Source organism: Rissa tridactyla, chromosome 9, assembly GCF_028500815.1.
Source record: "Rissa tridactyla isolate bRisTri1 chromosome 9, bRisTri1.patW.cur.20221130, whole genome shotgun sequence".
Classification (NCBI taxonomy): Eukaryota; Metazoa; Chordata; class Aves; order Charadriiformes; family Laridae; genus Rissa; species Rissa tridactyla.
The window spans coordinates 33,575,954-33,598,771 of NC_071474.1; the positions used below are offsets into that span (position 1 = coordinate 33,575,954).

Sequence of the window (22,818 nt, forward strand, 5' to 3'; positions counted from 1 at the left end):
CACTGGTTTCCTCAATGAACTTGGCTGAGTCATTTCCCTTTAATGTCATAGTAAAAAGGTGTAAAAAGGTGACAGATATTTTCTGAAGCCTTTTGAGAGGTCAATAAAATATAAAAGGAATACATGTATTTGAGAAGGAAAATGAACAGTGTTAATGATAACAGTAAAAATGGATAGCAGTAATACTTGAGTAGAGGTGCAAACGATTTTCTGAGAAAAAATCAAATATAACTATTATAACGTGATTGGGATAGCAGATGTTTTGTTAGCCAAGTCCTTTTTTTCATCTCTGACATTTCCTGTGTTTTACAAGTAAGGTTTCACCAATCAGCACAAATTCTTTGTTTACTGCTTAATAAAAATAACATACAATTATACCTTTTTTTTAAAAAAATCTTTTTCTGATTACGCATATTTTGCTCGCAGATTGTAATGCATATTGCTTCATTGTTTAATTAGGACTTAATGCTAATGTCATTAAGATTCTATGTGATAATTCAGTAGGTTGCCTATTTATAGACATAAAGAAAGTCATAAATTTTTGGAGTAAAGTGCTTTTGACTGTGCAGTTAGATTAAAAATAATGTTAAAGTTACTCTAACCTGACATTAGCTTTCAGTTTCATTGTCCGTGGTCCAGTGAATCTGAAAAATACTGCGACATGCACTAAATGTGTGTAGGGCTGTTAATTATTTATTATTATGTTTTAATAGAGCCTAACTCATCCTTTCCTTTGAGAAAGAAAAAATAAATAGACCAAATTAAGCAGTAATCTCAGAAAACTGAGATCTGAAGTTTGAAATATTGTCCTCCTTGAAGCGTATTTGGAGTTACAAGACTGAATTTAAGTAATCAGAATCTTATCCAAATTTTGTTCTGTGGTACTGCTTATAAATCAGGTAATTAGGCAGCACTTCACCATTCAGTTTATTACCACAAATATGGATGTGTGCTTTATTTGTGGTTATAAAGTGCAAAATAACTGCTGAATTTTGTACTACATGTCATCTTTTTAGTACAGACAATGAATTCTATGGATTTCTTTCTACACGGCCTTTTTCTGAGCATTTGTAATACCTTATTTGCATAAATCATCTCTTTTTCTAGAAAGGTTTTTAAGTAAAAGCAGTGGGATACCTGTAACAAAAATCAATAAGCACAAAAATGTGAATGAAGTACACTTCAAGGAACTCCTAAAATTGTGTTATGGCCCCATTTTGCATAGTATTTTCCCTGGTGTCCTTTTGTACTTAAATGATAAATACAGTATATATAGTGATCATATTCTGCTCCTTTTTTAATTCACCTTTTTGCAGCTTGAATTATGAACACCTGTAGGGCTCTATTTCTATACTTTGTAATATGTCCCAGTTTAATTAAACAGGTCTTTTCATTGTGTGCTCTACGCTCTAATCTTTTGAGTTAAACGTGATCAAGGAGATTTAATGGTGCCAGGCCAGTGAGGCTGATGGTGGACGCTCACCAGATGGGGCTGAAGACCACCGCTGCCCGTCTCCTCTCTGGCCTAGGTTGTGGCACCAGCAGCAGGAGCCCACGCTGGTGCTTCTCAGCCGTGAGGGAGGAGAACCTTTGTGTGGTGGGAACGGGTATGTCTGTAGGCAGCACTGAGGAAGAGGGTCTGCATGGCTCTGCTCCTTGCTGCTCTCAGCTGCTCTGCTGAAGGACTTGGCGCTCCTCTCCCATCTACGATGCCTTTGTGATGCCTTTTCTGTCCAGTAAATACTCAGTTACGCCAGAAGGAGAAATAATGCTCCTTCTTCCTAGGTGGTTACGCCTCACCTTCTCACTTCCTTCTTGAGAAAATACAAACAAGTAAACTATGTTTGTCATGCAGTGCAATGCAGGCTGGCACAAGCAAAAGCCTGCTATTTTTGGGTGGCTCCTTTGACTCTCCAAAGCTTTGCAGATGATAAATAATGACTTCTCTGACCAAGGATGGTCGTGTCAAGTGGAAGGTGCTGTTAAGGCACCTCAGCATTCAGGCTGTACTCACTGTTGTCAGCTCCACAGGAGCTGAAGAGGTGAACCACTGTTGGCGAGCTTACCCTGCACAGGGAAAACTAAATGCAACTCTGGATACAAATTTTGGAATTTTGTGGATTTTTTGAGGAATTTGAGGTAAGTTTTGAGATTCTTGTAGAGAATTCTGTGGCTGTCATCCTTGGTGATTTTGGAATGAAGACTAAGAACTAAACTTGGTGTCACCGCAATGCTGGGCTGAGAGAGGCTTCCTCCAGCAAAGCTTGTACTACGCTGCTCTCTGAAGGAGCACGTGTACAGTATTGAGTCCGGTTGGTGTTATGGATGCTGAGGTACCTTCACATTGAAGGGCTATTCTTACTGAAATCAATAGATGTTTTTCTTATAAAACCACTTGGTAAAGCTTTTTAAAGGATTATTGGAATTTTTGGATTACCACAAATGAGTTCGTTCTGTTTCACTGAATTGAGTTACAGCATCATATCTGTTGCTAGTGTATTAATAAAATATATGAAGCCAGCCTTAAAACGTAGTTCCTTTGTGAAGAGACTTTTTTTTTTTTTTTTTTTTAAAGAATAAGCAGGAAGGGTTTTTCCAAAGATGTGTATTTTTCTCAGAGTAATGTTGCATACAGACTGGAGATTTCATCTTCTGTTGAATTGCGTAATGAAAAATCAATCCGTTTAATGGTTGACAAACTTTGACATTCAAATAAAAGTGTTGCTGGTATTTTCATAAAGACCTGTAGGCAAAACTAGATTCAGTGACTTTAATTTATACAATAGTAAATGTCTGCTAAAACGTCATACAAATGACTGTATAACGAGGCAATAATAACTATGAGGAACGGAAGGAAAGCAAACAGAGGCCAAATTTCTCAGTTTTTACAGATTATATAATTTTGCAAAGCCTTTCAATGTAAAATATGTTTCTCCACTATCCTTTTCAACAACACATTCTGTTTTAAAAGCAATTGCTCAAAATCGTCCAAAACACATTTATCTGAAACTGTTGTGTAGTATCAGATTATAATGTTTAGTTTTTCTTCTTGTTCAGTCTTCTACCCAGGCTGCACTTACTTCTTGACCACTTCTCATCTTACTGTATACTCGGCAAAAACCAGCTAAATAAAAAAGCCTTGTTCATAGTGGTTCTACTATTTTTCATGTGCCTGGGAGCAAAAAAGGTGATAAGAGAAAAAGAAAAAAGCAAAAGGCTTGATAAGCTGCTGGTTTTGCACGTGCGTTGGTTGTTCTGACTGTTTTGGGGTTTTTATTTTCTTTGATTCAGAGGAGAAAGAAGTGCCAATAAGAGAAGAGGACACCTTCATTCTTCATTAATTTCTGCTTTTAACATATGTTTGAACACGGTACTTGGAGAAGAACGAAGGGAGTGCTGAGCCATGCTACCAGTGTCAGCCTTCAGGAACTGCCATCTTTACTTTGCTCTTTCCATTCCCTATTCCTACATGCTTTTTGGAAATTTCCTTTCCCAGTCCCAGGATAGGCTTCAAGGAGTGACTGGATGACCTGTACTTGTATGAAGAGGTCTCAAACTGGGAGACTGAGGGGCACAAATGACTGAATTGGAGAATTGGTGTCTTGGAGGTCCCGACATAACTGAAATTCAATACAACCAACGTAGAATTCCCTTTACAAGAAAAAAATTCTTTTTCCCCCATAGCGTTGATTTCAGAGCATGGCTGGCTGTTACTCAGGCTCTTGCTCATACAGATGGGGGTGTGTTTTGGCTGTGACCACATGTCAGCTTGTTGGGCTCTCGGGTCACAGAGCTTTTGAGTGCTTTGTTAATGTCAATAGCAAGTTTTGCCTTGCTTTCCTCTCCTTAGCACTGTTAACTGCTTGAATCTCTTTAAGCTTTGCACAGCTTTCAACTCCCTCTATTCCTATATGCTCTGGAAGTTTTCATTCTTTTTACTGTAATTACACCAGCTTGATCCAGTTTGCCCTTTTTCTCATTTTCCTTGTATGCATTATCGCAAGCTTTGCCTTTTGAAACTGACTTTATAAGATTACTGATTTTTTTTTTAGTATAATTATGTGTCTGAATTCAAGATATTAACGAAGCTAGATGTAACTTTTATTGCATTATCTAACAAGGGGAAAAAAATTTACTCTTCCTGTGCTGCATTCCAGCCCTCAGAAGATAATGTAGCTGCTTTACAGCCACCTGCCCTCGTGCTTCAGTCGTCGCCTGCCTCTTGTCCGTTTGACTTATTGTTCTGTTGGGTTGGGTTTTTCAAGGTGGTGACTGTGTCTCTTTCTATTTCAGTAATGTCTGGTAAACCTCATGGTGCTATATTAAATAATGTGCCAGGTGACTCACACGTTATCACTGCTCAATTGTGTGTTTTGCGACTTCTTGAAGGAAATAATCCTTTTCATTTTTGCTTCAGGAAGTTCAGGAGAGTATTGTCTTTTCATTCCATGGGATTAATGATGATTGTGCTCCTTTTCCACCTTTATCATTCTTCTGATTTTTGTCTTTATATGATGACTGACATTTAGTATCTCTGTTTTATAACTGGCAAAAACAAATTGAAGAAGTTAATCGATTTCCCTATGGCCATAGAAGGAAAAAATGTTAGAGCCCAGATTAAAGCATTGTTCCCATTTTTTCCTTCTGGCTAAAATTAGAGATAAATTACTCTATATCTTTTGTTTCTGTGTAATTTTTGTGGTAATCTCCTAGCATTTCTCCATCAAGGAGAAGTCTGTCGTATGTTTTATTCTAGAGTTTTGCATTCCACTGATGTTAATCCCTAGATGGAAGCTGGTATGGTAAATGTCTGTTCCCAAGCGTAAAAAGTTTTTGTTTGTTTGTTTCTTGTCTGAATATAACCAACTGTAGTATTCATTTCTACTGTTGTATCTCACAAATATTTAATTATTTTTAAGGGGAAAATGTTACGCCATGCTTACACTTTGGAAAAGCTGTGGCAAGGACAAAAATAAACCCATGGCTCAAAGTTGCACATCGAGTGTGTGAACAGGGACTCTCTTCTTTTGCAATAGGGTTCTGGAGCTTTTCAGCTCTGTTTTTTAAGCAGCATCTGATAGGATTGTGAGCTACTGAAAACAGGTAAAGCCTGTTAGCTCTTCTAGTATCGATCATAAGCAAGGGAGCGTGTATATATACTCAGGTATTTCTTTCCCTGTCATAGATGTGAGTGAACTCTTAAGGCGTAGGGGGTTTGGTACTTTAAAGCTTAAACAGTTACTTATGGGGACGCAGGTTTTTCTGTGTTTGGGAGATTCTTGTTTCCTGTTGGCAGTTTGCAGCGTGGAAGGAGCATGCATGTTGCATCTAAAGAGCAAGACGATATGAAAAAGTGCATTAAAAACTCTAAAGGAAAATACAAACTTGGGGAGGCAGTAGCTGATTGACATCCATGGAAGTAATTTTTCTTTCGTGATTCTGGCATTTCATGCATTGCTAAATGTCATCCCTAGCTATCTGTTGGATGTGTCAGTAAGCAATACAATATGACAGCTGCTCTTCACCATTCCAGAACATCAGTTCATTCAGTAATAATCTTCCACATGTTTTTATCTTCATTGTCTCTTTCCTAACAGTTAAAAATAAAAATTGGTCGCGATTACAATTGATACCGAATTCTCGCCAGTGCCAAGGTCTTGAGTAAGCAGCCCTATGCACTAAATAAGTTACTAACTCCCTTCTTGGTGTGTTGCAATAACATACATGAAGTTCCTACAAGCACATTGTGCATTCTTAACACTATCGCATTATGCAGGCTTCAGCATGCAAGCACTGCCATTCTGAACATGACTTATTGTTCTAGCCAACATTCACAATAATTTAAAAAATGTTTTTATTGTTGATAGGTATACTGTATTCTGTGCATATTATCTTTAGAATGGATGTATGGATAGAAATGCTGGCTTCGTACTCTCAAGTTTACCTCTTTTATGGGTGGTGTATAATTTGGAGTGTATATAACAAGCACAGGTGGCATTGAGTTTTTAGCTAGACCCTCTTCTTACATACGATCATTGTTACTTGACTAGTTTTAGGAAAGTAGCATATCTGTTCATTTTATGTCAATATAAAATCATACACTCCTTACTGAAATCTCTTTACAAATATTTGTTATGATCGTGTATTTTAAAAATTATTATATTGCATCTGAATCTTTTATGATTCTACCACTGTTGTAAGTTTAAAAAAAAAATTTAAAAGTTATTACTGCCGTTACTTAGCAATGCATAGGCTTAGCTTTGATATATTTGATTATTTTGCTAACCCTCTTAAGCAACAATTGTCAGTAATTTGCTTTATTTTTTTTATAATTAATATGGCTATAGTAGCCGCAGTAACGTAATATATGTAAAAAACATAAAATACAATATTTTTTCCAAAGTTCTAATTTAGAATTCGATGCCTAACTTCAGTCAGACAAGAGGCTGGTATCGAATGCTTGCTTCTGCCTTTAAAAACTTACCCCAAAATTATTCTGGCAAATGAAGTGCATAGAATGCATATATTGCATAGAATATATACATTCTTGCTTTTTTTAATTGACTCAGAGCTGCGCAGTTGCAGTAGGTGTGGCACTACAGACAGCTGTTGGAAAAAATCTTTTAGATCTAATGGTAGAGGCTTGTCATTTTTGAGCCAAAGGGACTGAATTCTGTCACTTTACAGCTCTGAAGTTCTGTGTACCTTAATTTTCAGATTGCTACATCTTTGAAATTGTAGGTGGTACAGATTTGGCTTAGGTCATTCTTTAAAAATGTCTTTTATCCTAAACTATAAGGGAACCAGAATCCACAGAATATGAAAATGTCAATCAAAAAGGCTTAACTTCTTTAACATGTTGATCTGCATGGTTATATAATTTACACTAAATATCAAGCACTGTATGAGATGCTTAATAAACTAAGAAAAAAGATTGATACTGCTGATCCAGAAAATGAGTCTGTTTAATGAAAGTTATGCGAAAGATTACTGAACTATGGTTTGCTGTTGGCTTTAAATTCATATAATGCCCAGTACGCCAGCAAATAAGCAGTGGATATTTCAGATACTAGATGAGTAGTTAACATTTATTTCTCCTTACAGTGATGTAGGTCTAGGTATACTCACTAATGCCAGTCTGATTATTCATGAGAAAAATGAGTTGTAGTGGGCTTTTTGCATACCACCATCTTTTTTCTTCGTTGCCAAAATGTAAACTTAGCATTTCAAAGCAGTCTTACAGAGTAATTGTAGTGAATGGGAAGATTGGGAAACACTGAATTACATGATGACAAAGAAAGTGGATTTTAGAGTCCATTTATCTCCTGCTGAAATAGAATAGGAATTGCATCAAGTAGGGTTCTTCAGTTTCTAAACTAATTATTCATTAGATATTGTATCATTTTATTTTCATATGGAAAAAACAGATCCTAATTACATTTTCAGTCTAGTGGACTCTTAGGTGAAACTTGCCTGTAAAATATTTTATTTAAACATACTTTAACACCAGAAGATTCGGAGATTTGTCAGGGAAGGAATCTAGCTTAAAAACACTTCTGAAGCTCTGTGCAAGAAGATACGTTTACCTCTTCGTGTCTCAGTTAAAGTGAACGTGTTCAGAGCTGTTTGTCTAAACTCAGCTTCAATTTTGGCAAGCCATCCTAGATTGCCTTGTAGGTTGAAGCTGGGGCTTTGTAGCTAAATAACCGTCAGCACACTGGGATGTGGATACATCGCAAGTAATTAAAACTGAAGCAACAAAACTTTCTCGCTTCTTCCTGACTAAGGCATGCTTTCTCAGCAATAGAACTAAAGCAGTTTGCTAACCTGCAGCACTTGTGTCAGCAGCAAAATTGAAAGTATTTTTTGTCACCTGCACTGCTGTCAGCAGAAAAAAAAATAGAAAGTAGAGGAACATAATTTCAGCACTAACATAAGTATCAGAATGATTTACCTGTCTGTTCTGCTTCACTTTCATCTCAGCTTTCAGGGCTTCATTCATCAATCTTTTATTTACACACGCATATCTCATTTTTACACAATTTCTTTCTCCCTGACCAGATGGCTGCGTTGTCTGCTCGGTGTTCATCAAAGAGAATGAGAAAATACACGGATGCATAGTTTCATCTGGGTAGGATTTGGCTAACTCTTATTTTTCAGCAGCAATTTTGTAAGTATTCAGATAATGAAAAAAGAACACTTGGATGTTTCAGAAAAATACCACAAAATTCTCGAATTTAAATGTATTACTTATTTTTATCTATATGAAAATATTATCTGTCAGTCTATGCACCAGGTTTGTTTCATCACACACAGCCATTTAATTGGCAGTACGTTAGTCAAATTAATATAAAATTGAAAGCTCGTCAAAATAAGAAATGTACATCTTAAATAAAATGAAGAATTCTTTTAATACTATTTGTTTTTCAAAAGATGTTAATATTCGTTTGAATAGCGTATACAAGTGCTGTAGTAGTTAATTTATATTTCATCTACAGTACTCATTTTGTCTTCATACAGTTCTGTTTTTAGAACAAACTTAGTGAGTTTGCTTCCAATGAACTTTTCTTGAAATGTGTAGAACTTTTTAGGAAGAAGCTTGTTCTATTAAAAGGCTTTCAAGTTTTACTCTAACTTTTTGCAAAATTATTCTTGCCTAATTTCACGTAACCTGTCTTGTCTGCAGTTATTTCTAACAATTTTTTTTTGTTGTTGCATTCTTAGCTTCTTATGTGCTATTCATTTATAAATTTAGCCTATACAATTTAGCTTTAGTGTTGAGGCATTTTTGCACCTTGTTTGGAATTTAATATCTACACAGTATAAATAAATATTAGTAATTATATTTCCATTGTTTATGAATCCCGTAATTGTAAATTAGATATTTTCCAAGTGTTTCTTTCCCATTTTTCTGCCAGACTCAATGTCTATTTTTTGTTTGATAGCAAAGTTTGTGGTTGGTTTTGAATTACTTACAGGCTGATTAACTCGAGTAATCCCAGGCAAAGAATGGAAAAGAAAAAGTTTGTAGGAAATTCCATTCCATTCCTTTTGACAGTCAGCTTTGTGTTATGGATGACAGGTATCGTTAGATGAATTTTATATCATTCTTCAAGATTAATGTTCATAAAGGTAATTGTACAGATGTAATACCTATTTTAGATGCAAGTTGTTGGCTTTGCTAGAACACAACAAATTATCAGAGTATGATGAATAGAAGGCATGTAAAATGGATTTAAATCAGCTAAAAGACCTCACAAAGGAGCTAACAATGGGAAATAGTCTTTGAAAGGCACTGTTTCTGGCAGGGTAGAAAAGTATTATGTTCTTCAATATTCTTATCAATAATGTAACATAAATATTGTACTACCACTCAGAACATTTGCCACTGACAAAATGATTATGATTTAATAAACACTGACAAGGACAGAGCCGTTATGCATAGTAATACAGCTTGTAATGGTAAGCATTGGCCATTATAATAAACTACATGTTAATGCTGCTGTAGTCAAATGTATTCTTGTAGAACAGGGAAAATAGCTTATAACTGCAGAATGGACACTATGTCCAGGAAGGAAGTGACTTTGAAAAGGCTTTAAAAATAATAGTAGTATATGACTCAACAAAAACTCCCAGCAAATCCTATGAAATATAGGATAAATTTGATAATAATATTAAAAGTACCTTGTGCACTGTTGAGGCTAGTATCTTTTAATTTTTGATTCTACAGTATGTTCTTCATTTCTAGTATTTAATTAATTCTAGTATTGAAATTGTAAACAATGTTGAAGAACCTACAGAACGTAGAGAAGAACTTCAAATGTGAGTCAAGCTAGAGAAACACCTGTAAACTAGAGACTTCAAGGTTGGCTTGCTGAGCTACTAAAAAAGAACTTCATAGGGTAACTGTTGGTGTACAGATAACTTTATTGCATCAAGATTTGTGCACTAAAGTCTCTTTAACGCAAACACAGCAAGGACAAACCTCAAGCAAAGTAAATTCATAATTGAAAACCATGAAACAAGCAACCAGAGAAAGCGATGGCTTTTCTTTCTCAAAAAGTCTTCAGACAAAGTCTGAATTGCCTTGCAGTAAAGTAGGTGAGCCCATACGAGGCATGCAACAAATTCCTGGAGTTAAAGACTGAAGTTCTACGTCTGTGACATGGAAATCACAACAGCTCATTTAAAGTAAGTTTCCGCCCTTAAAAATATGTGGTAATTTCTGAATGTTATTGCTCTGATTACAGAGATGTGTTTTAATTTATTGGTTAATCTATGGAGAAGGTATGCTGAAAAATGGGTGGAGAAAAATAGCGCCTCAAAAGAGCAGCCTCTCAAGAGAAATTGGAGGAGTTGAAGGGAAAATGCCCAAACTATTTGCTGTGGTGATTTAATTTTACAAGAACCTACAAAACTGTTTTTACTTAAACTGAGAAAGAGCTGATGGACATAAAAGAGTGCAAGAAAGTGAGCTGAATTGAAAAAGATTTTCTGTTAAATGAGAAACAGCAGTCACTGAAGTGAAGCAAAACTGAAACGTTGCCCTCTCCTCTCCTTTTATTCTTTCCACTGAGGTTTCCTAAAGAAGCAAGCTCTGCTTAAATTGGAATGTAAGAAAAATATGCATTTGGATAATTTATTTTAATATATTTAGAAGTTTTCTATCTACTGCTAAAGATGGCTTTTCGCTCTGAGGACTATTATGTCATTTTATACCACGTAATACATATTTCCAGAGGAAAAAAATTGAAATGCTGAAATGTAGTCAGACTTGAAGCTAGATACATACAAAATTACGTCTCAGGCTGAAACTTAGAGAGAAATACAAAGTTCTCTGAATATGAAACAATGCGGAGATTGAGATTGCAGTTGGCCAGTGTCAGAGTTACTCCCTTTTGCTTTCAAAGTCTCCGTACTTTCTTTTGGTCTTTTTGACTGAAAACATAATGCTAGAACCCAAGATGCTTAGTTTGTTTGTGCAAGCACTTTAAAGTTCAACATTCAAGAAAAACTGACAGCAGCCCTAGTTGTAAATTGTCACAAGATCTATCTATGGCATTTATTTTAACTATATGTATTGTTTTGTATTATTTCCATGGAAGGAATGCTAAAAATTAACCTGTTTAAAAAACCCCAAACCACTGGTATTTTGTAATCAGTGCTGGGGGATTGAGTTTTTCTTTCCTACTTCTGCTAGAACTGGATAGTAATTGCAATACGTAAATTTTCAAGTAAAGGTATAAGAATTTTAAACATTTTAAAAGGCTGTTTCTACCAGCAGAGATATAGTAGACTACTTCGGAGTGCTCCTTTCTCCACTGTATGTAGAGAACACTGCCATCTGGAGTAAAAAGAAAGAGAACTGTGTTACACCTTATGGCAGCAAACAACTAAAAATTCAGAGTTCAGAAGCACTAAGTGACATGGGACACATTTTCTTGGAGCAATCTAATAGGCTGTGAGGACAGCAGGGCATCACTTACACAAGAGCAGGACAAGTGTGATTTTGTTGATGGAGTGGCCTCAGCAGGGCATCTCAGGTTTCAGGAATGGTCCATGCTAACAATAACTATCTTTCTGAGGCTGTGAACTGCCCTGAAAATGAATATGAGCCCTTGCAGCATAGAAATGAGGAACTTCAATTTCTGCTGAATCATTTTTCTATGTCTTGGAAGAGAATAGCCATGACAGATGCAATGTAGTGAAAGAACAGGAGCTTCTGGAGTTCCATGCATATCAACAAGTTCCAAAACTGCTATCCCTCCATCTTTATTATGATATAAAAGCTATCAAAATCCAAAAACCTCCTCTCCCACCTCCTTTTAACATTAGGGAGCTTAACATATAGCATATTTTGTTAGTTTGATAGTATTTTTATAATACTGTTGTTAGTACACATCTGTGGGATGATGCACGCTTGCAACCCTCGTAAATAGGGGTGATTTGAGAGGACAGAAAACTCAGCAAGGAGGTTGTGACCTGCCCAAAATCACACGAAATTTAGCTATCTTAGGTATCAGAGGCTAGCTTAGTCCACAGATTTACTGCTGCATAGCCCATAAAATCAAAGAGTTTTCAACTTAAGGAAAAAAACACTTGAAATAAATCTGAACATGGGAGGGTAAACTTTCAGGTTTGTAGTTGTAACTCAGATCTAACCATCAAGACAGAGGTTTTGATGTTTGTTTAAAAATGTCAACTCAGTGTCGCACTATGCCCAGTGACCACTCATAAAGAGAAATGTAAAATTTAAGAAAAAAAAAAAACAGACATCCTTCTTCTAACATAAGGCCTTACTAGTTATGAAGTTCGTATCTTGGCTAAGAAATACCCTTACTTCCAGAAGCATTTTGGAAAGCCAGAAAAGTTGTAAGAAGACAGCAAACTAATGGGCAGCATGGGGCAGGTTCCTTACAAGGATAGACTGAACAGATCAGAACTCTGCAGCTTGCAAAAGAAATGCATGCAGGGAGATCTAGCAGGCGGCCTGTAGCATCGTGAATGGTTTGGAGAAAATATTTAGAATATAATTTCTAGTTATTTTTCATAACACAAGAAGTAACAATGTGCCAAGGGATTATCAGGCATGAAAGAGTTTAATATCTCTAGGTGTGGAGTGAGTTGGGGGTGATTGGGTGGTGTTCCATTGATTTTTATTTTTTTTTAATATATTTTATTTCTTCCAGAAAATTAGTGGCTATTCAATGATCAGAGAAGTGGAATAATTTTAAGAGTCTGCTCAGGAGAATGTGAGTAGATAATCAGTTTGAAGCTATTTCTAGTTCTTTCATTCTGTCTTGTAATTTAACAGTGGAATTTTAAAGCTGTTTAGCAGTGTAGGTACATTTTTTTTCCTTCCTCGGTGAGTGGTAAGAATGTTAGTGCTTTGAATCTTGATCATAAACCCAGATTCCGTATTTCTTACTTAAAGGGTTTTTTAGAAGCTTCACTTAATTTACAAGTGGTATTTTCCAAGCCGCTCAGGTTAGTTCTTAGGACATATGTCATTTAGGAATGATAGCTAGCTAATCATTATGTTTTCTTCTATTTTTAAGTCTTCTTTATGACAGCTACAGTGTCCTTAACTACTAATTCAGAGAAATTAAAAAAATCAGACAAGAATATTTAATTGCTGTAAGTACCTGCTAATTATTAATCTCTGCTAGCGTACAGTAATATAATAAATTTTGTATGGATATACTGATTGCCACCATATGATTATCAGACAAATTACTTATGATCAGTGCTTTTCCAGTAGACTCAAATGTGGTGCCACTATTACTGTATTAAACTACACAATGAAATGATTTGTTCTGGGGTTCAGTTGTCAAATGCCGAAGAAGTCACTTTTCCTTCCTGAGTGGCATGTAGCATTCCATGTAAGCAAAAGCTCGTCGTGTGTTCCTGGAATTCTTAAGGTCTTTAGTCACTATAGGATTAGAGTGATTTTTCAGTGAAGCTTTAGATTTAGTGACATCTACGCAGAAGATTAAGACTTTGTTTCGGTTCAGATCTCTGTCTTTTTTTAAAGTATATGTGAGTAGATGAAGGAATGCTGGAAGCTGTGGTTTATGAAAAGGTGGAATGTGTCTGTGTTTTGAAACTGCCCTGTACTAGGCATAAGGACTGCTGTCAGGCTGCGATGGAAATGTGTTATATCAGGTTATAAGCTAGTTTACCCTACCCTAACTTCTTTGACCTTAAAGATAACTCCAAAAGAGACCATGTTTTCTGATTACTTTAAAGGTAAAATAAATAATTTTGTGTTAGGCAGAGCATTATCAGACAACATTGGGAAGCAGAATGAAAAGAGGCTAGAAATAGGGAAGGGAGAATGTCCAATGATATAGCCACTACTTTAAAAAAAAAAAAACAAAAAAAAAAACAAACAAAAAACCCCCCCACAAATAAATAAAACATAAACTGCTAGTAGATTACAGTTGTCATTCTTGATTAAATGAATCTTTCATGTATTGTATCTATCTGTTTATGTTTAAAGAGCTTTTTAGATTTGAAAGAAAAGGATTCATTCACGATTTGGGCTCCTACGTGTATGTATGTATGGATATATATTTTAACTCCAATCCATTGCTTTTAAATGGAAGAATTTCTTTTAATTTGAATATTGAAGATTGTGAACATTGAACTTAAGTGTGCAAGCATGGTAGTCATGTCTGGAAGAATTACCTAAAACCTCCGTGTCAATACAGAAAATTTTTCACACTTATTTTTTAAATTATGACCTACAAACAATTCTTGTAATTCCTATTCAGTGGAAGTATACTTAGATGTTCCTGTTGTGTTTTATATTACTTTATATTTCTCATCATCTCCCCTATCAGAGGAAGATACAAGCTGCTGTATCTCTAGAAAAGAACTCCCTTCTTTTTCTTTTTTTGTTCGTTAAAAATTGGATTACTTGGTAATGCTGATGTTCATTGTTTTGGGTCATCTGGATAAGAAATAAGTATGAAATTTCCAAAAATATTGTGTCCAAGTGACCTGGTAGAGGAAAAAAAGGATTTCTGATTAAAAACCAAGACCAGTTAGGTATGCAAGACTGCTTCTAATTTATGCATGCAGTTGCCATGACTATGTATGCGCATTGGATAATTGCTAGCACAAATGACTGCTGGCATTTGCACACACATTTATCCAATTAGTATGTGCAATCAACGTAATTTCATGCACAAATTAGCTGCACAATTGTGCATGCCTTCTGCACATGTAATTGTATGCCTAATTGGTCTGAAAGTGTTGTTCACAATGTGTGTCTTGATTTTATTGCAACATAACATAAAACACAGTGAGTTTTATTTCCAAAAATGAAAATTTTGCATAAAGTTAGCATTTAGAAATAACACCAGACTCCATTCACTAGGTTTCACAAAATAAACATTTCTTCCGTGTGCTACCTACAGGCAATGTGAGCTCGCATTCCATAAATTAAGTGACAGTTGAAAATTTAACTTGCCTGGAGTTTTTAATAATTATAGCCTGAATAAATCCTATAAATTATTCTATCCTTTATGTAGAAATAAAGCCACAAAATTGCACCATTTTGTTGCTTATATGCTACATATAACATTAAAAAATAATATTTTATTATAAATGCTTGTATGCAAAAGATGTTAAGAATATTGCCACAGTTTTGTATTAAAAGAAACTGTATTAAGTGCTATATTTAGTTCATATAAGCATGAAAGCTGTATAGAAGAAAATACTGGAATCAGTGAAGTCGTAATTTTGTTTGGTGTAATTATTCCACATTCGATCATATGCTGGAGCCAGGGCTTCTTTAAAAGTGAGTTTATTTGTTTTATAATCATTTTTACTGAAATAAATTCTTAAAATCTTGATTATAACAAGGAAGTTGAAGAGCTTAAGAAGGAGGCCCTAATTTCTTTAAAAACACCATTAAAGTGGTAAATTTTGACCAGGCTGTGTAAAGTAAACAACTACAGTAGAGAAACTTCCTGAACATCTGTAACGTACCTAATTTTTTATTATCCACCATTCATATAATTGCAACAGTTTTGGCACTGCTTTTAATATTTCAAATAAGGTGGTACAGTATTTTCTATGTCTTCTCATCTTGCATCCGGTGAGAGGTAGGCATAGGAAAAGAGATTATAGATTGTGTCTTGGAAAATGTTAGAAAAAAATAGCAACAGAGACATTGTCTGCCTTTGAATTTCCCTGGATTATTTTTGAAATGTTTTACTTGGTCTGGCAGTGGTCTTTGGTCCTAAAAGTGGTTTTCCTTCGTCCTAAAAGGGGTCCCTTCCTTGGTCCTAAAAGTGGTTTTCCAAAACTAGCCCAGGTATGAAAGAAAGGTAAAATAAGGGAGGAGCGCATAGACTTGCTTTTCCAAAAAGAAGAGCTCTTATTTAAGCATGCAGTATCAAGGAGAGGTAATAGGTCATCAGGCACTTATTGGCAGATGGAGGAAGCTGATAGTAACCTTCAGGGCTTTCCAATAAGAGCTTCTCTTATCTACCTTCAGGCCATTCTGGCAATAAAAGTGTAGAGAGATGTTCCTTGCTATTTTGTTAAAAGACACTGTTTATTCCATTCTCACGTTGTTCAGTGTAATTCTGATAGTGTGGCAAAATTTCTGAACCTTCCCCAGATGGTCAGTCTGCCAAGGCAGCACGAGCAGCACGCAGTAAACCAGCACCTCTTGGAGAAAGACAGAATCCAGTTGTTGACTAAACCACTGTAGATACAAGAAAGAGCAAAGCTGGCCAGATGGAGACCCCTCAGATAGCTCCAGTAGCCAATCTTCTGGCCCCTTAGCTATGAGATGTTGCCCCTTAACAACATCCACAGGGACACCCTACAGGTAACAAGGTAGCAGAACATGCCATAACTTCATCTTTGGCTATGCCTTCATGTGAGGCTGTTCCGGTATCCCCCTTCAGCATCTGGACCAGCAGGTTAAAGTTATCTTTTGCTGTTTCCAGTGTAGCTGAGCTAGTGATGTGAGTGCCAATGGCCACCAACCTGGCATTTTCAGATTCAAAGCCCAATAAGGATGCTTTGTTTGAAGGCATTTATTCGTGCTTTTGTTTTTAATGAAATGAAAGAACTAATAACAATAATCCAACATATTAGAAAGCTAAAATACAGAGTTCAATATTTGCTATTTGGGAAACGTTTGTATAAGCATTGTTTATTTTCTTCAGTTAATACATGATACGTAAAGATAAGAATCTTGTAGCGGGGGCCCTCTTCAGTCTGTGTGCAGGTAATGAGTTTTCAGAGTGTGCCAGATGTTTGTGCTCTGAGTTTGTTGCCTGTGAGAACAGTCCTGTATTTACACTGGAAGTGGCCAGTGCACTAAACAAACCAAAAACACCCCACAGCCCAACAGCCCCAGAGGACTGTAAGTGAATTTGGTCCTGTCCTTTCCTGGTAACAGACTTTTCATAGGGTACCCAGTGAATGTGTCGATCTTGGCAGGTTGTCATCTAGAAAAAGAGCAGTTCAATTAGGCGTCCTTTGAGATGCACAATACTAGATTATTTTTATGGCTGCAAATGAACTTAGTCTGAGTTGTGAAAACTTGCTTTTCTTGGAAGAGAGGCATATGTAAACATGACTCCCAGTTCCACTTTTCCAGCAATTCATTGTGTTTTGGGGTGCATCACTTTGTCTCAGTTTTTGTCAAATGGGATTCATAATGTAATTTTATATTCTGGGAGAACTGGGTGTAGAGGGTAATTAGTACTGATAAGAAAACTGTTAGCAATAAATTCCAAATAAAAGACCTCAAGGAAATGGATGATTCAATGCTCAGTTTTTGCATGGAGTAAATAAAGTAGGGAATTTCACACAGAATTATAAAGACTGAGAGAAATACTGAATATTTGTCTGAGTGAGCACACTTTGTCTTCTGCACTAAATAAGGGGGGAAACAGTATATGGTCACATAATTAAATATGGAGTGATGATGAGTACAGGCAAGGAAGTTAAATTAGTGTTGCTGGTACAGTATAATTGTGCTGATTAGGTTTTCTTTTTGAATAATCGATAAGCTTAAGAAAATTAAAATGAAATGTTACTGTCTGTATGTTCAAGGGTTCTCCCAACGTGTATGAAGGAAGAGAGGGGTGAAAAAAGTGACTGAAGTTTTCGGTTGAGGGAGGACAGACTGGACACAGCCAGTCAAATTTAGTGAAAATGTGTAAGTATACCCTCACACCTTTAGATGATCTCTGTGCCTTAGTTGGTCTTACGGCTCTCCCAAGCCCTGTGGCGGTGGAAGGAAGGGATGCAGGCAGCAGCACTGCTCCCACTGACACCTGCTGGGAAGGCGCCGGGGCAGCCTGGACCGAGCCCCGAGCATCGTTCTCCTCAGCTCTCAGGGGGCTGTGCTGTATTGCTCAAAATACGTGCCAGAAGCATCGCCAAATACAAATTCACTTGAAGTATCACTTGTTTCATCAGCGTATGTATGCACAAGAACTACAGTGCAGTGCGTGAGTGGTGCTCCTGGAGGGAACTGTGAGAAAAAGCACAAACTTCAGTGTCCTGTAAGTGAAAAACACACAGCAATAGAAAACTTAACCCCTTGTAAACTAAGGTTAAACAGTATGCTACAGATTTATCACTGCCTTCTATACCACTCCGTATGTCTTTTAATGTTATTTTCTGTGTTTACTTTCATTTAATTTTATGTATTAAAGTGATGATAATTAAGCACAACCTAACGTGCAAGTGGTACATTAAGAATATTGCAGTAGGTAGAGGATGAAGAACTTCATTTTTCACTGAAATTTGTGACTGCTTTTATGGTTGGTTTGGGGTTTTTTATAAAGTAAATGAGTAAAAATTAAAGTAAACGAGTAAAAAATTGTAGTAACTTGGGCTTTGTTGAGCTTTTTAATTGAGTTAGGTGTATTAGGCTTGTTTATTGTTTTTTTTCTGTAATGGTGTTTCAAATTAATTCACAATCGTTTAGATAACTCATTGAAAGACCGAGCATAGATTATACATAAGTTTCCCTTTGATATTCATAGATAAGATAGTTGAAAAACGTTCAGTGTGTGTATACTTACCTCTTGCAGAATTAACTATGAACATCTGATGATGAAATGAGTTCCATAGTCTGTTAACTGAAGGGATTAACGTATAACTGGATTTTTGAAACAAAATTAACAACATTAGGTCACATAATATCAAAAAAGTCTCTCTGCATTACGGGCCACAAGTAGTAAGTTCATTGTACAAGCATACCCTCTATAATAACTCCATGGGAAAGCTTAGCAAACACAAATCCTTGACACAGTTCTTGAAATGAAGTAATTTAAGGGTAACTGAGTAACAAGGAATTTGACCAGACACAAAGAATATTGAAAATCACTCTCTAACTTTTTGAACAGTAAGTAATAGATTCAAAGGGCTAGTTAGTGGCATGAAAAGATAACTGAGAGCAAAATTTTGGTTTTATTCTTTTATAAGAATCGTCTTGAACATTTAAAATATACGAGCAAAGGAACATTTTCATTTAACCAAAATCTGTTCTTTTGTAATCCACTGGTTAGCAGAATGACTGGGTGGTTGCAGATACTGCAGCTGATGAAAGTGTGAGTTGCCTCTGGGAATATCGGATAAAAATCTCATTAAAAAAAAAAAAAACCAAAACAAACAAACAAAAAAAACCAAAACCAACTCTGCATAGGTAGCACTTACACATTTTCAAAACTTTTTTTTGTAAGACAATGAGATGTCACATGTCCTAAATAAGAAGTTTGCACTTATCTTAGCTCATGCACAAGATTTTACTTTGAAGATTGAGATTTCAAAAGAAAATGAACTTCTAAACATTTAAAGCCTAACCATGTCTTAAAAAAGAGAAAACTCACACTGATACCAAAGAATGGCTTTGTTGCAAGTAGATACTAGAGTTTTTCTTAGGGTATATAACCAGCGTGAGGGGGGGAGACTCTTACGTTTGGTGTTTATAAAATACTTCTTTTTTCATATTTGAATTGTAAGGTAAAATGTAATTTCAAATATGAAGAATTATAAGGTACATGATCATAATTGCAGGAAAGACTAATCACCAATTTGTACCATAGGTGTTTATGAATCTCTTACATTTTTGTCTTTTATTGCACGAACTTACTGTAAATTATTGGAACATGCCTTACCCTTTTAGGAAAGGAGATACAGTGTTCAGGGACTATTACAGTTAGGCCTGACTTCCATCGTAGGCAAAACATAGGTATAGACAAGCAAAATAAAATTCAAACTGATCTCAAATTTGATTTGGAAAAGGTATCCAAAATGTGTGGATGTTTTATTCAGATTTTATTTTAAATTAGTCTTTGTGGTGAATTTCTGATCTACCTGAATCAATGGGCAGATTTCCCATGGACTTAGAATTGCTTAGAATTAATTTCTTGAGCTGAACTCAGAAACATCATTGTGCCACTGTACCCGCTTAAGGTGTGTCCGTATGTTGAACACTGTGATTCTGGTCACCCCAGCTTAAGAAAGATGTAGCAGAACCAGAAAAGTGGCAGAGAATGATACGGACCAACAGCGGTACGAATGTGAGGATTGTTCATCCTGGGAGAAAGAGGACAAAAGGGGAATATGATAATGGTCGATATAATGAAGAAGGGATTGAAAGTAAATGCAGGATGATTATTCACTGTTTCGCTTAACCAAAAAAAAGCAGGTAATTATCAGCATGATGCTTTAGAACAAATAAAAGGAAGTACTTTTTCACAAGTGGTAGAATTTCTAGCAGAGAGTGGTTAAGGTCAAAAGGATAAAAAGGACCAAAAGAGACTGGGAAAATTAATGAAGCCAGAGTTGATCAGTTGCTATTAAATACAACAGTCTGGATGAAATCTTGGTCCCAAACTCCTGGTTATTAGAAGCTAGGGCAGAGTACCTGAGGAAGAACCACACCGTCTAACCTGTTCCCTGTACTTTTTCCCCAAGGATTTGCTACTAGATATTATAAAGACAGGATACTTGGATAGCTACAATGTGGCAGTTCTCTGATGCCCTTCATTTATTGATTATGCTTGTTCCTGGAGTTAATTCTTGTAGCTTGGAATATAGTTTTCATGGGCTTGGGATACAGATGGCTGGCTGACCTCTAAGATCCAAAGCCTAAACATAGACATGGTCAGAATAGAAATAAGTGCATTTTTTTATTAGTACCTAAGAAAATTGGAACAATCTATCGCCGAAGTACTAATACAAACTAAACACTAGCTGTTTCACCTGAGAGTCTCCTGCACAGATTACGCTATGTTGGCTGTGTTGCTAGATCAGTTCTATCCAAATACAGGTGACAGTATGCCCTTCAGTATGCCTTTTGATTGTTTTCTTTCTTCCTTTCTCAGATTATATTCTTCCTTTTGAACATGGTTTACAATCTTTCTTTGCTGAGCTGGAGGTTAGTATACTTAGTGGTTTGGTTTGTTTTTTGTTTTTTTTTTTAAATAAGTGTCACATGAAAAATATACCGTTTTTTGCTTATCTTGCATGTATTTCTACTTTCCGCTTTTGATCTAAAACTACTTAAGCAGTATTTTTTTTTTTTACAAGAAAGGAACAGTAGAGGGAGGTGTTCTCCAGCTTTCTTACTGTCAACTGTTGTGAAGTACATAATGAAAATCAATTTTACCATGTGATTTGAATGATATCTGAATACAACAACTATTACATTACGCTTTAAACATTTTGTGTTTGAAAACACAAGTTGAAAGACTGTTGAAAGTGCCAAAGATACTTAACATATGCTCCAGGACTGAATTTGAATGTGTTTATTCAGACGCTTGGAAGGCTTTATATACATTTGAAGGCAGACAGTTCTGGTTCTATACATTCAAAAAATCAAATACCAAGATTGAGTTTAAGACGTACATTTTAATGAAACTGATTTTGGCATGTTTTCTGGATTTTGAGTCTCTGGAAAAAATGTGATCACTGTGATAATTTTTAAATTTACTTTTGAAGTTCAGCTTCATTTTTTAAACATAATTCTAAATTTTTGTCTCCTTGTGCCTACATAGGGCCAGTTTCTGTATACTTGTCATGCATCTCTGGATGTACTGAGCTGCAATTGCGAGGGGTAACTCCTTATTACTGTCCTTTTCTGCTTCCTTTTTCTTTCTTTGTCCCAGCAATCCAGTGCATCCTTTTTCCCCCCATCTTGCCCACGCTCTGTTTTCTCCTACAGTTTGCCTGCATTAATCTGTACATAGTTTTCCTTTTTGGACACTCCTTATTTCAGGGCTCGCAGCCTCATTCTCTCTCACCTGTCCTTTGTGGTCATTTGCTGTCCTCTGTTGTACCCCGTTTTCCACAAATGAGGACACTCAATTTGATACCGCCTTTTATCAACCACTTCGACATTCAGATTCATGTTCCTCTCTCTGCCATCCCCTTGACCTGTTTCCTAACAGCAGGTTTGCTTTCATTGACCCTAGAGGGAAATAGCATCACGTTGAAAGGTATGTGGTCTCAATCCCAATGAAAATATGAGGACGGAGTCAAGCTATCCCGAGCAAAATGTTCACAGAAAAACTGTAATAGTTTGTGATAAGCTAAATATTTACACTGAGGCTGGTGATGAAAGTGTAAGTGTCTGCACGCCTTGCGCAACCAGAAACATACATTTGGATGAGGCTTTTTCTGAGTGTCAGTTAAGTGGATGAAAATAGGTTTTGTCAGAATAGACATATGGATTCCTTCCCAGCTATTTCCAAAAGGGTTCTTGTCCAACCTCTCAGTAACCTCATTTGTAAAATGGGGGAACAATACCTGCTGCCTTCATATGGTTTTGCTCAATAATTGGATCTTTGAAGCATGGTCTTTTGGCTTCCATCCCGGTGCACCTGTCCCTTGGTGAAAGGGTATTTGATGGGGCTGTTTGTCTCTGTCTCTCAAATTGCTGATACGTTGGTCAGACACTTTCCCAGCTGGGGAGCCATATGTCGCAATTGCTTATGTTCAGTGTCTTTGATTAGGCATTTTTCTTTCAATTAAATGAAAATCGTCACATTTTAAATGGAAGTATTAAGAGTGTCCATTCATAGATAAAAGGTGAAGTCTGTAGGAGCTGTGAAGTAAGCAAGCAGTACAAGTTTACATAAAATGGGTACAAAATTGGAGACCCAGCAGTAGTTCTGAGGAGTAAAACTTTTGATAATAGCATGGAATCACCCATAATGGGTACTACAGTGGAATTTTATAGATTAGCAAATTATTACCCGTGTTTTGCTTTTTCAGAAGCTGGAAACAAACTACTTGTTAATCTTGTTTATTTTTCAAGCTATGAGTTGT

General features: G+C 36.1%; 1 long non-coding RNA gene across 2 annotated transcripts; it reads left to right on the forward strand.

Annotated features, from left to right (window-relative positions):
• The first annotated feature begins 7,518 nt into the window (after window positions 1-7,518).
• On the forward strand, window positions 7,519-22,818 carry LOC128914557 (uncharacterized). 2 transcript variants are annotated; one of them, XR_008468343.1, is made up of 8 exons: window positions 7,519-8,170; window positions 10,094-10,191; window positions 12,690-12,752; window positions 13,059-13,137; window positions 17,587-17,692; window positions 17,956-18,041; window positions 20,874-20,926; window positions 21,939-22,818. It is a non-coding gene; the product is annotated as an uncharacterized LOC128914557 (long non-coding RNA). The 2 variants fall into 2 exon arrangements; XR_008468342.1 differs by lacking the exon at window positions 7,519-8,170 and having other exon boundaries at window positions 8,773-10,191.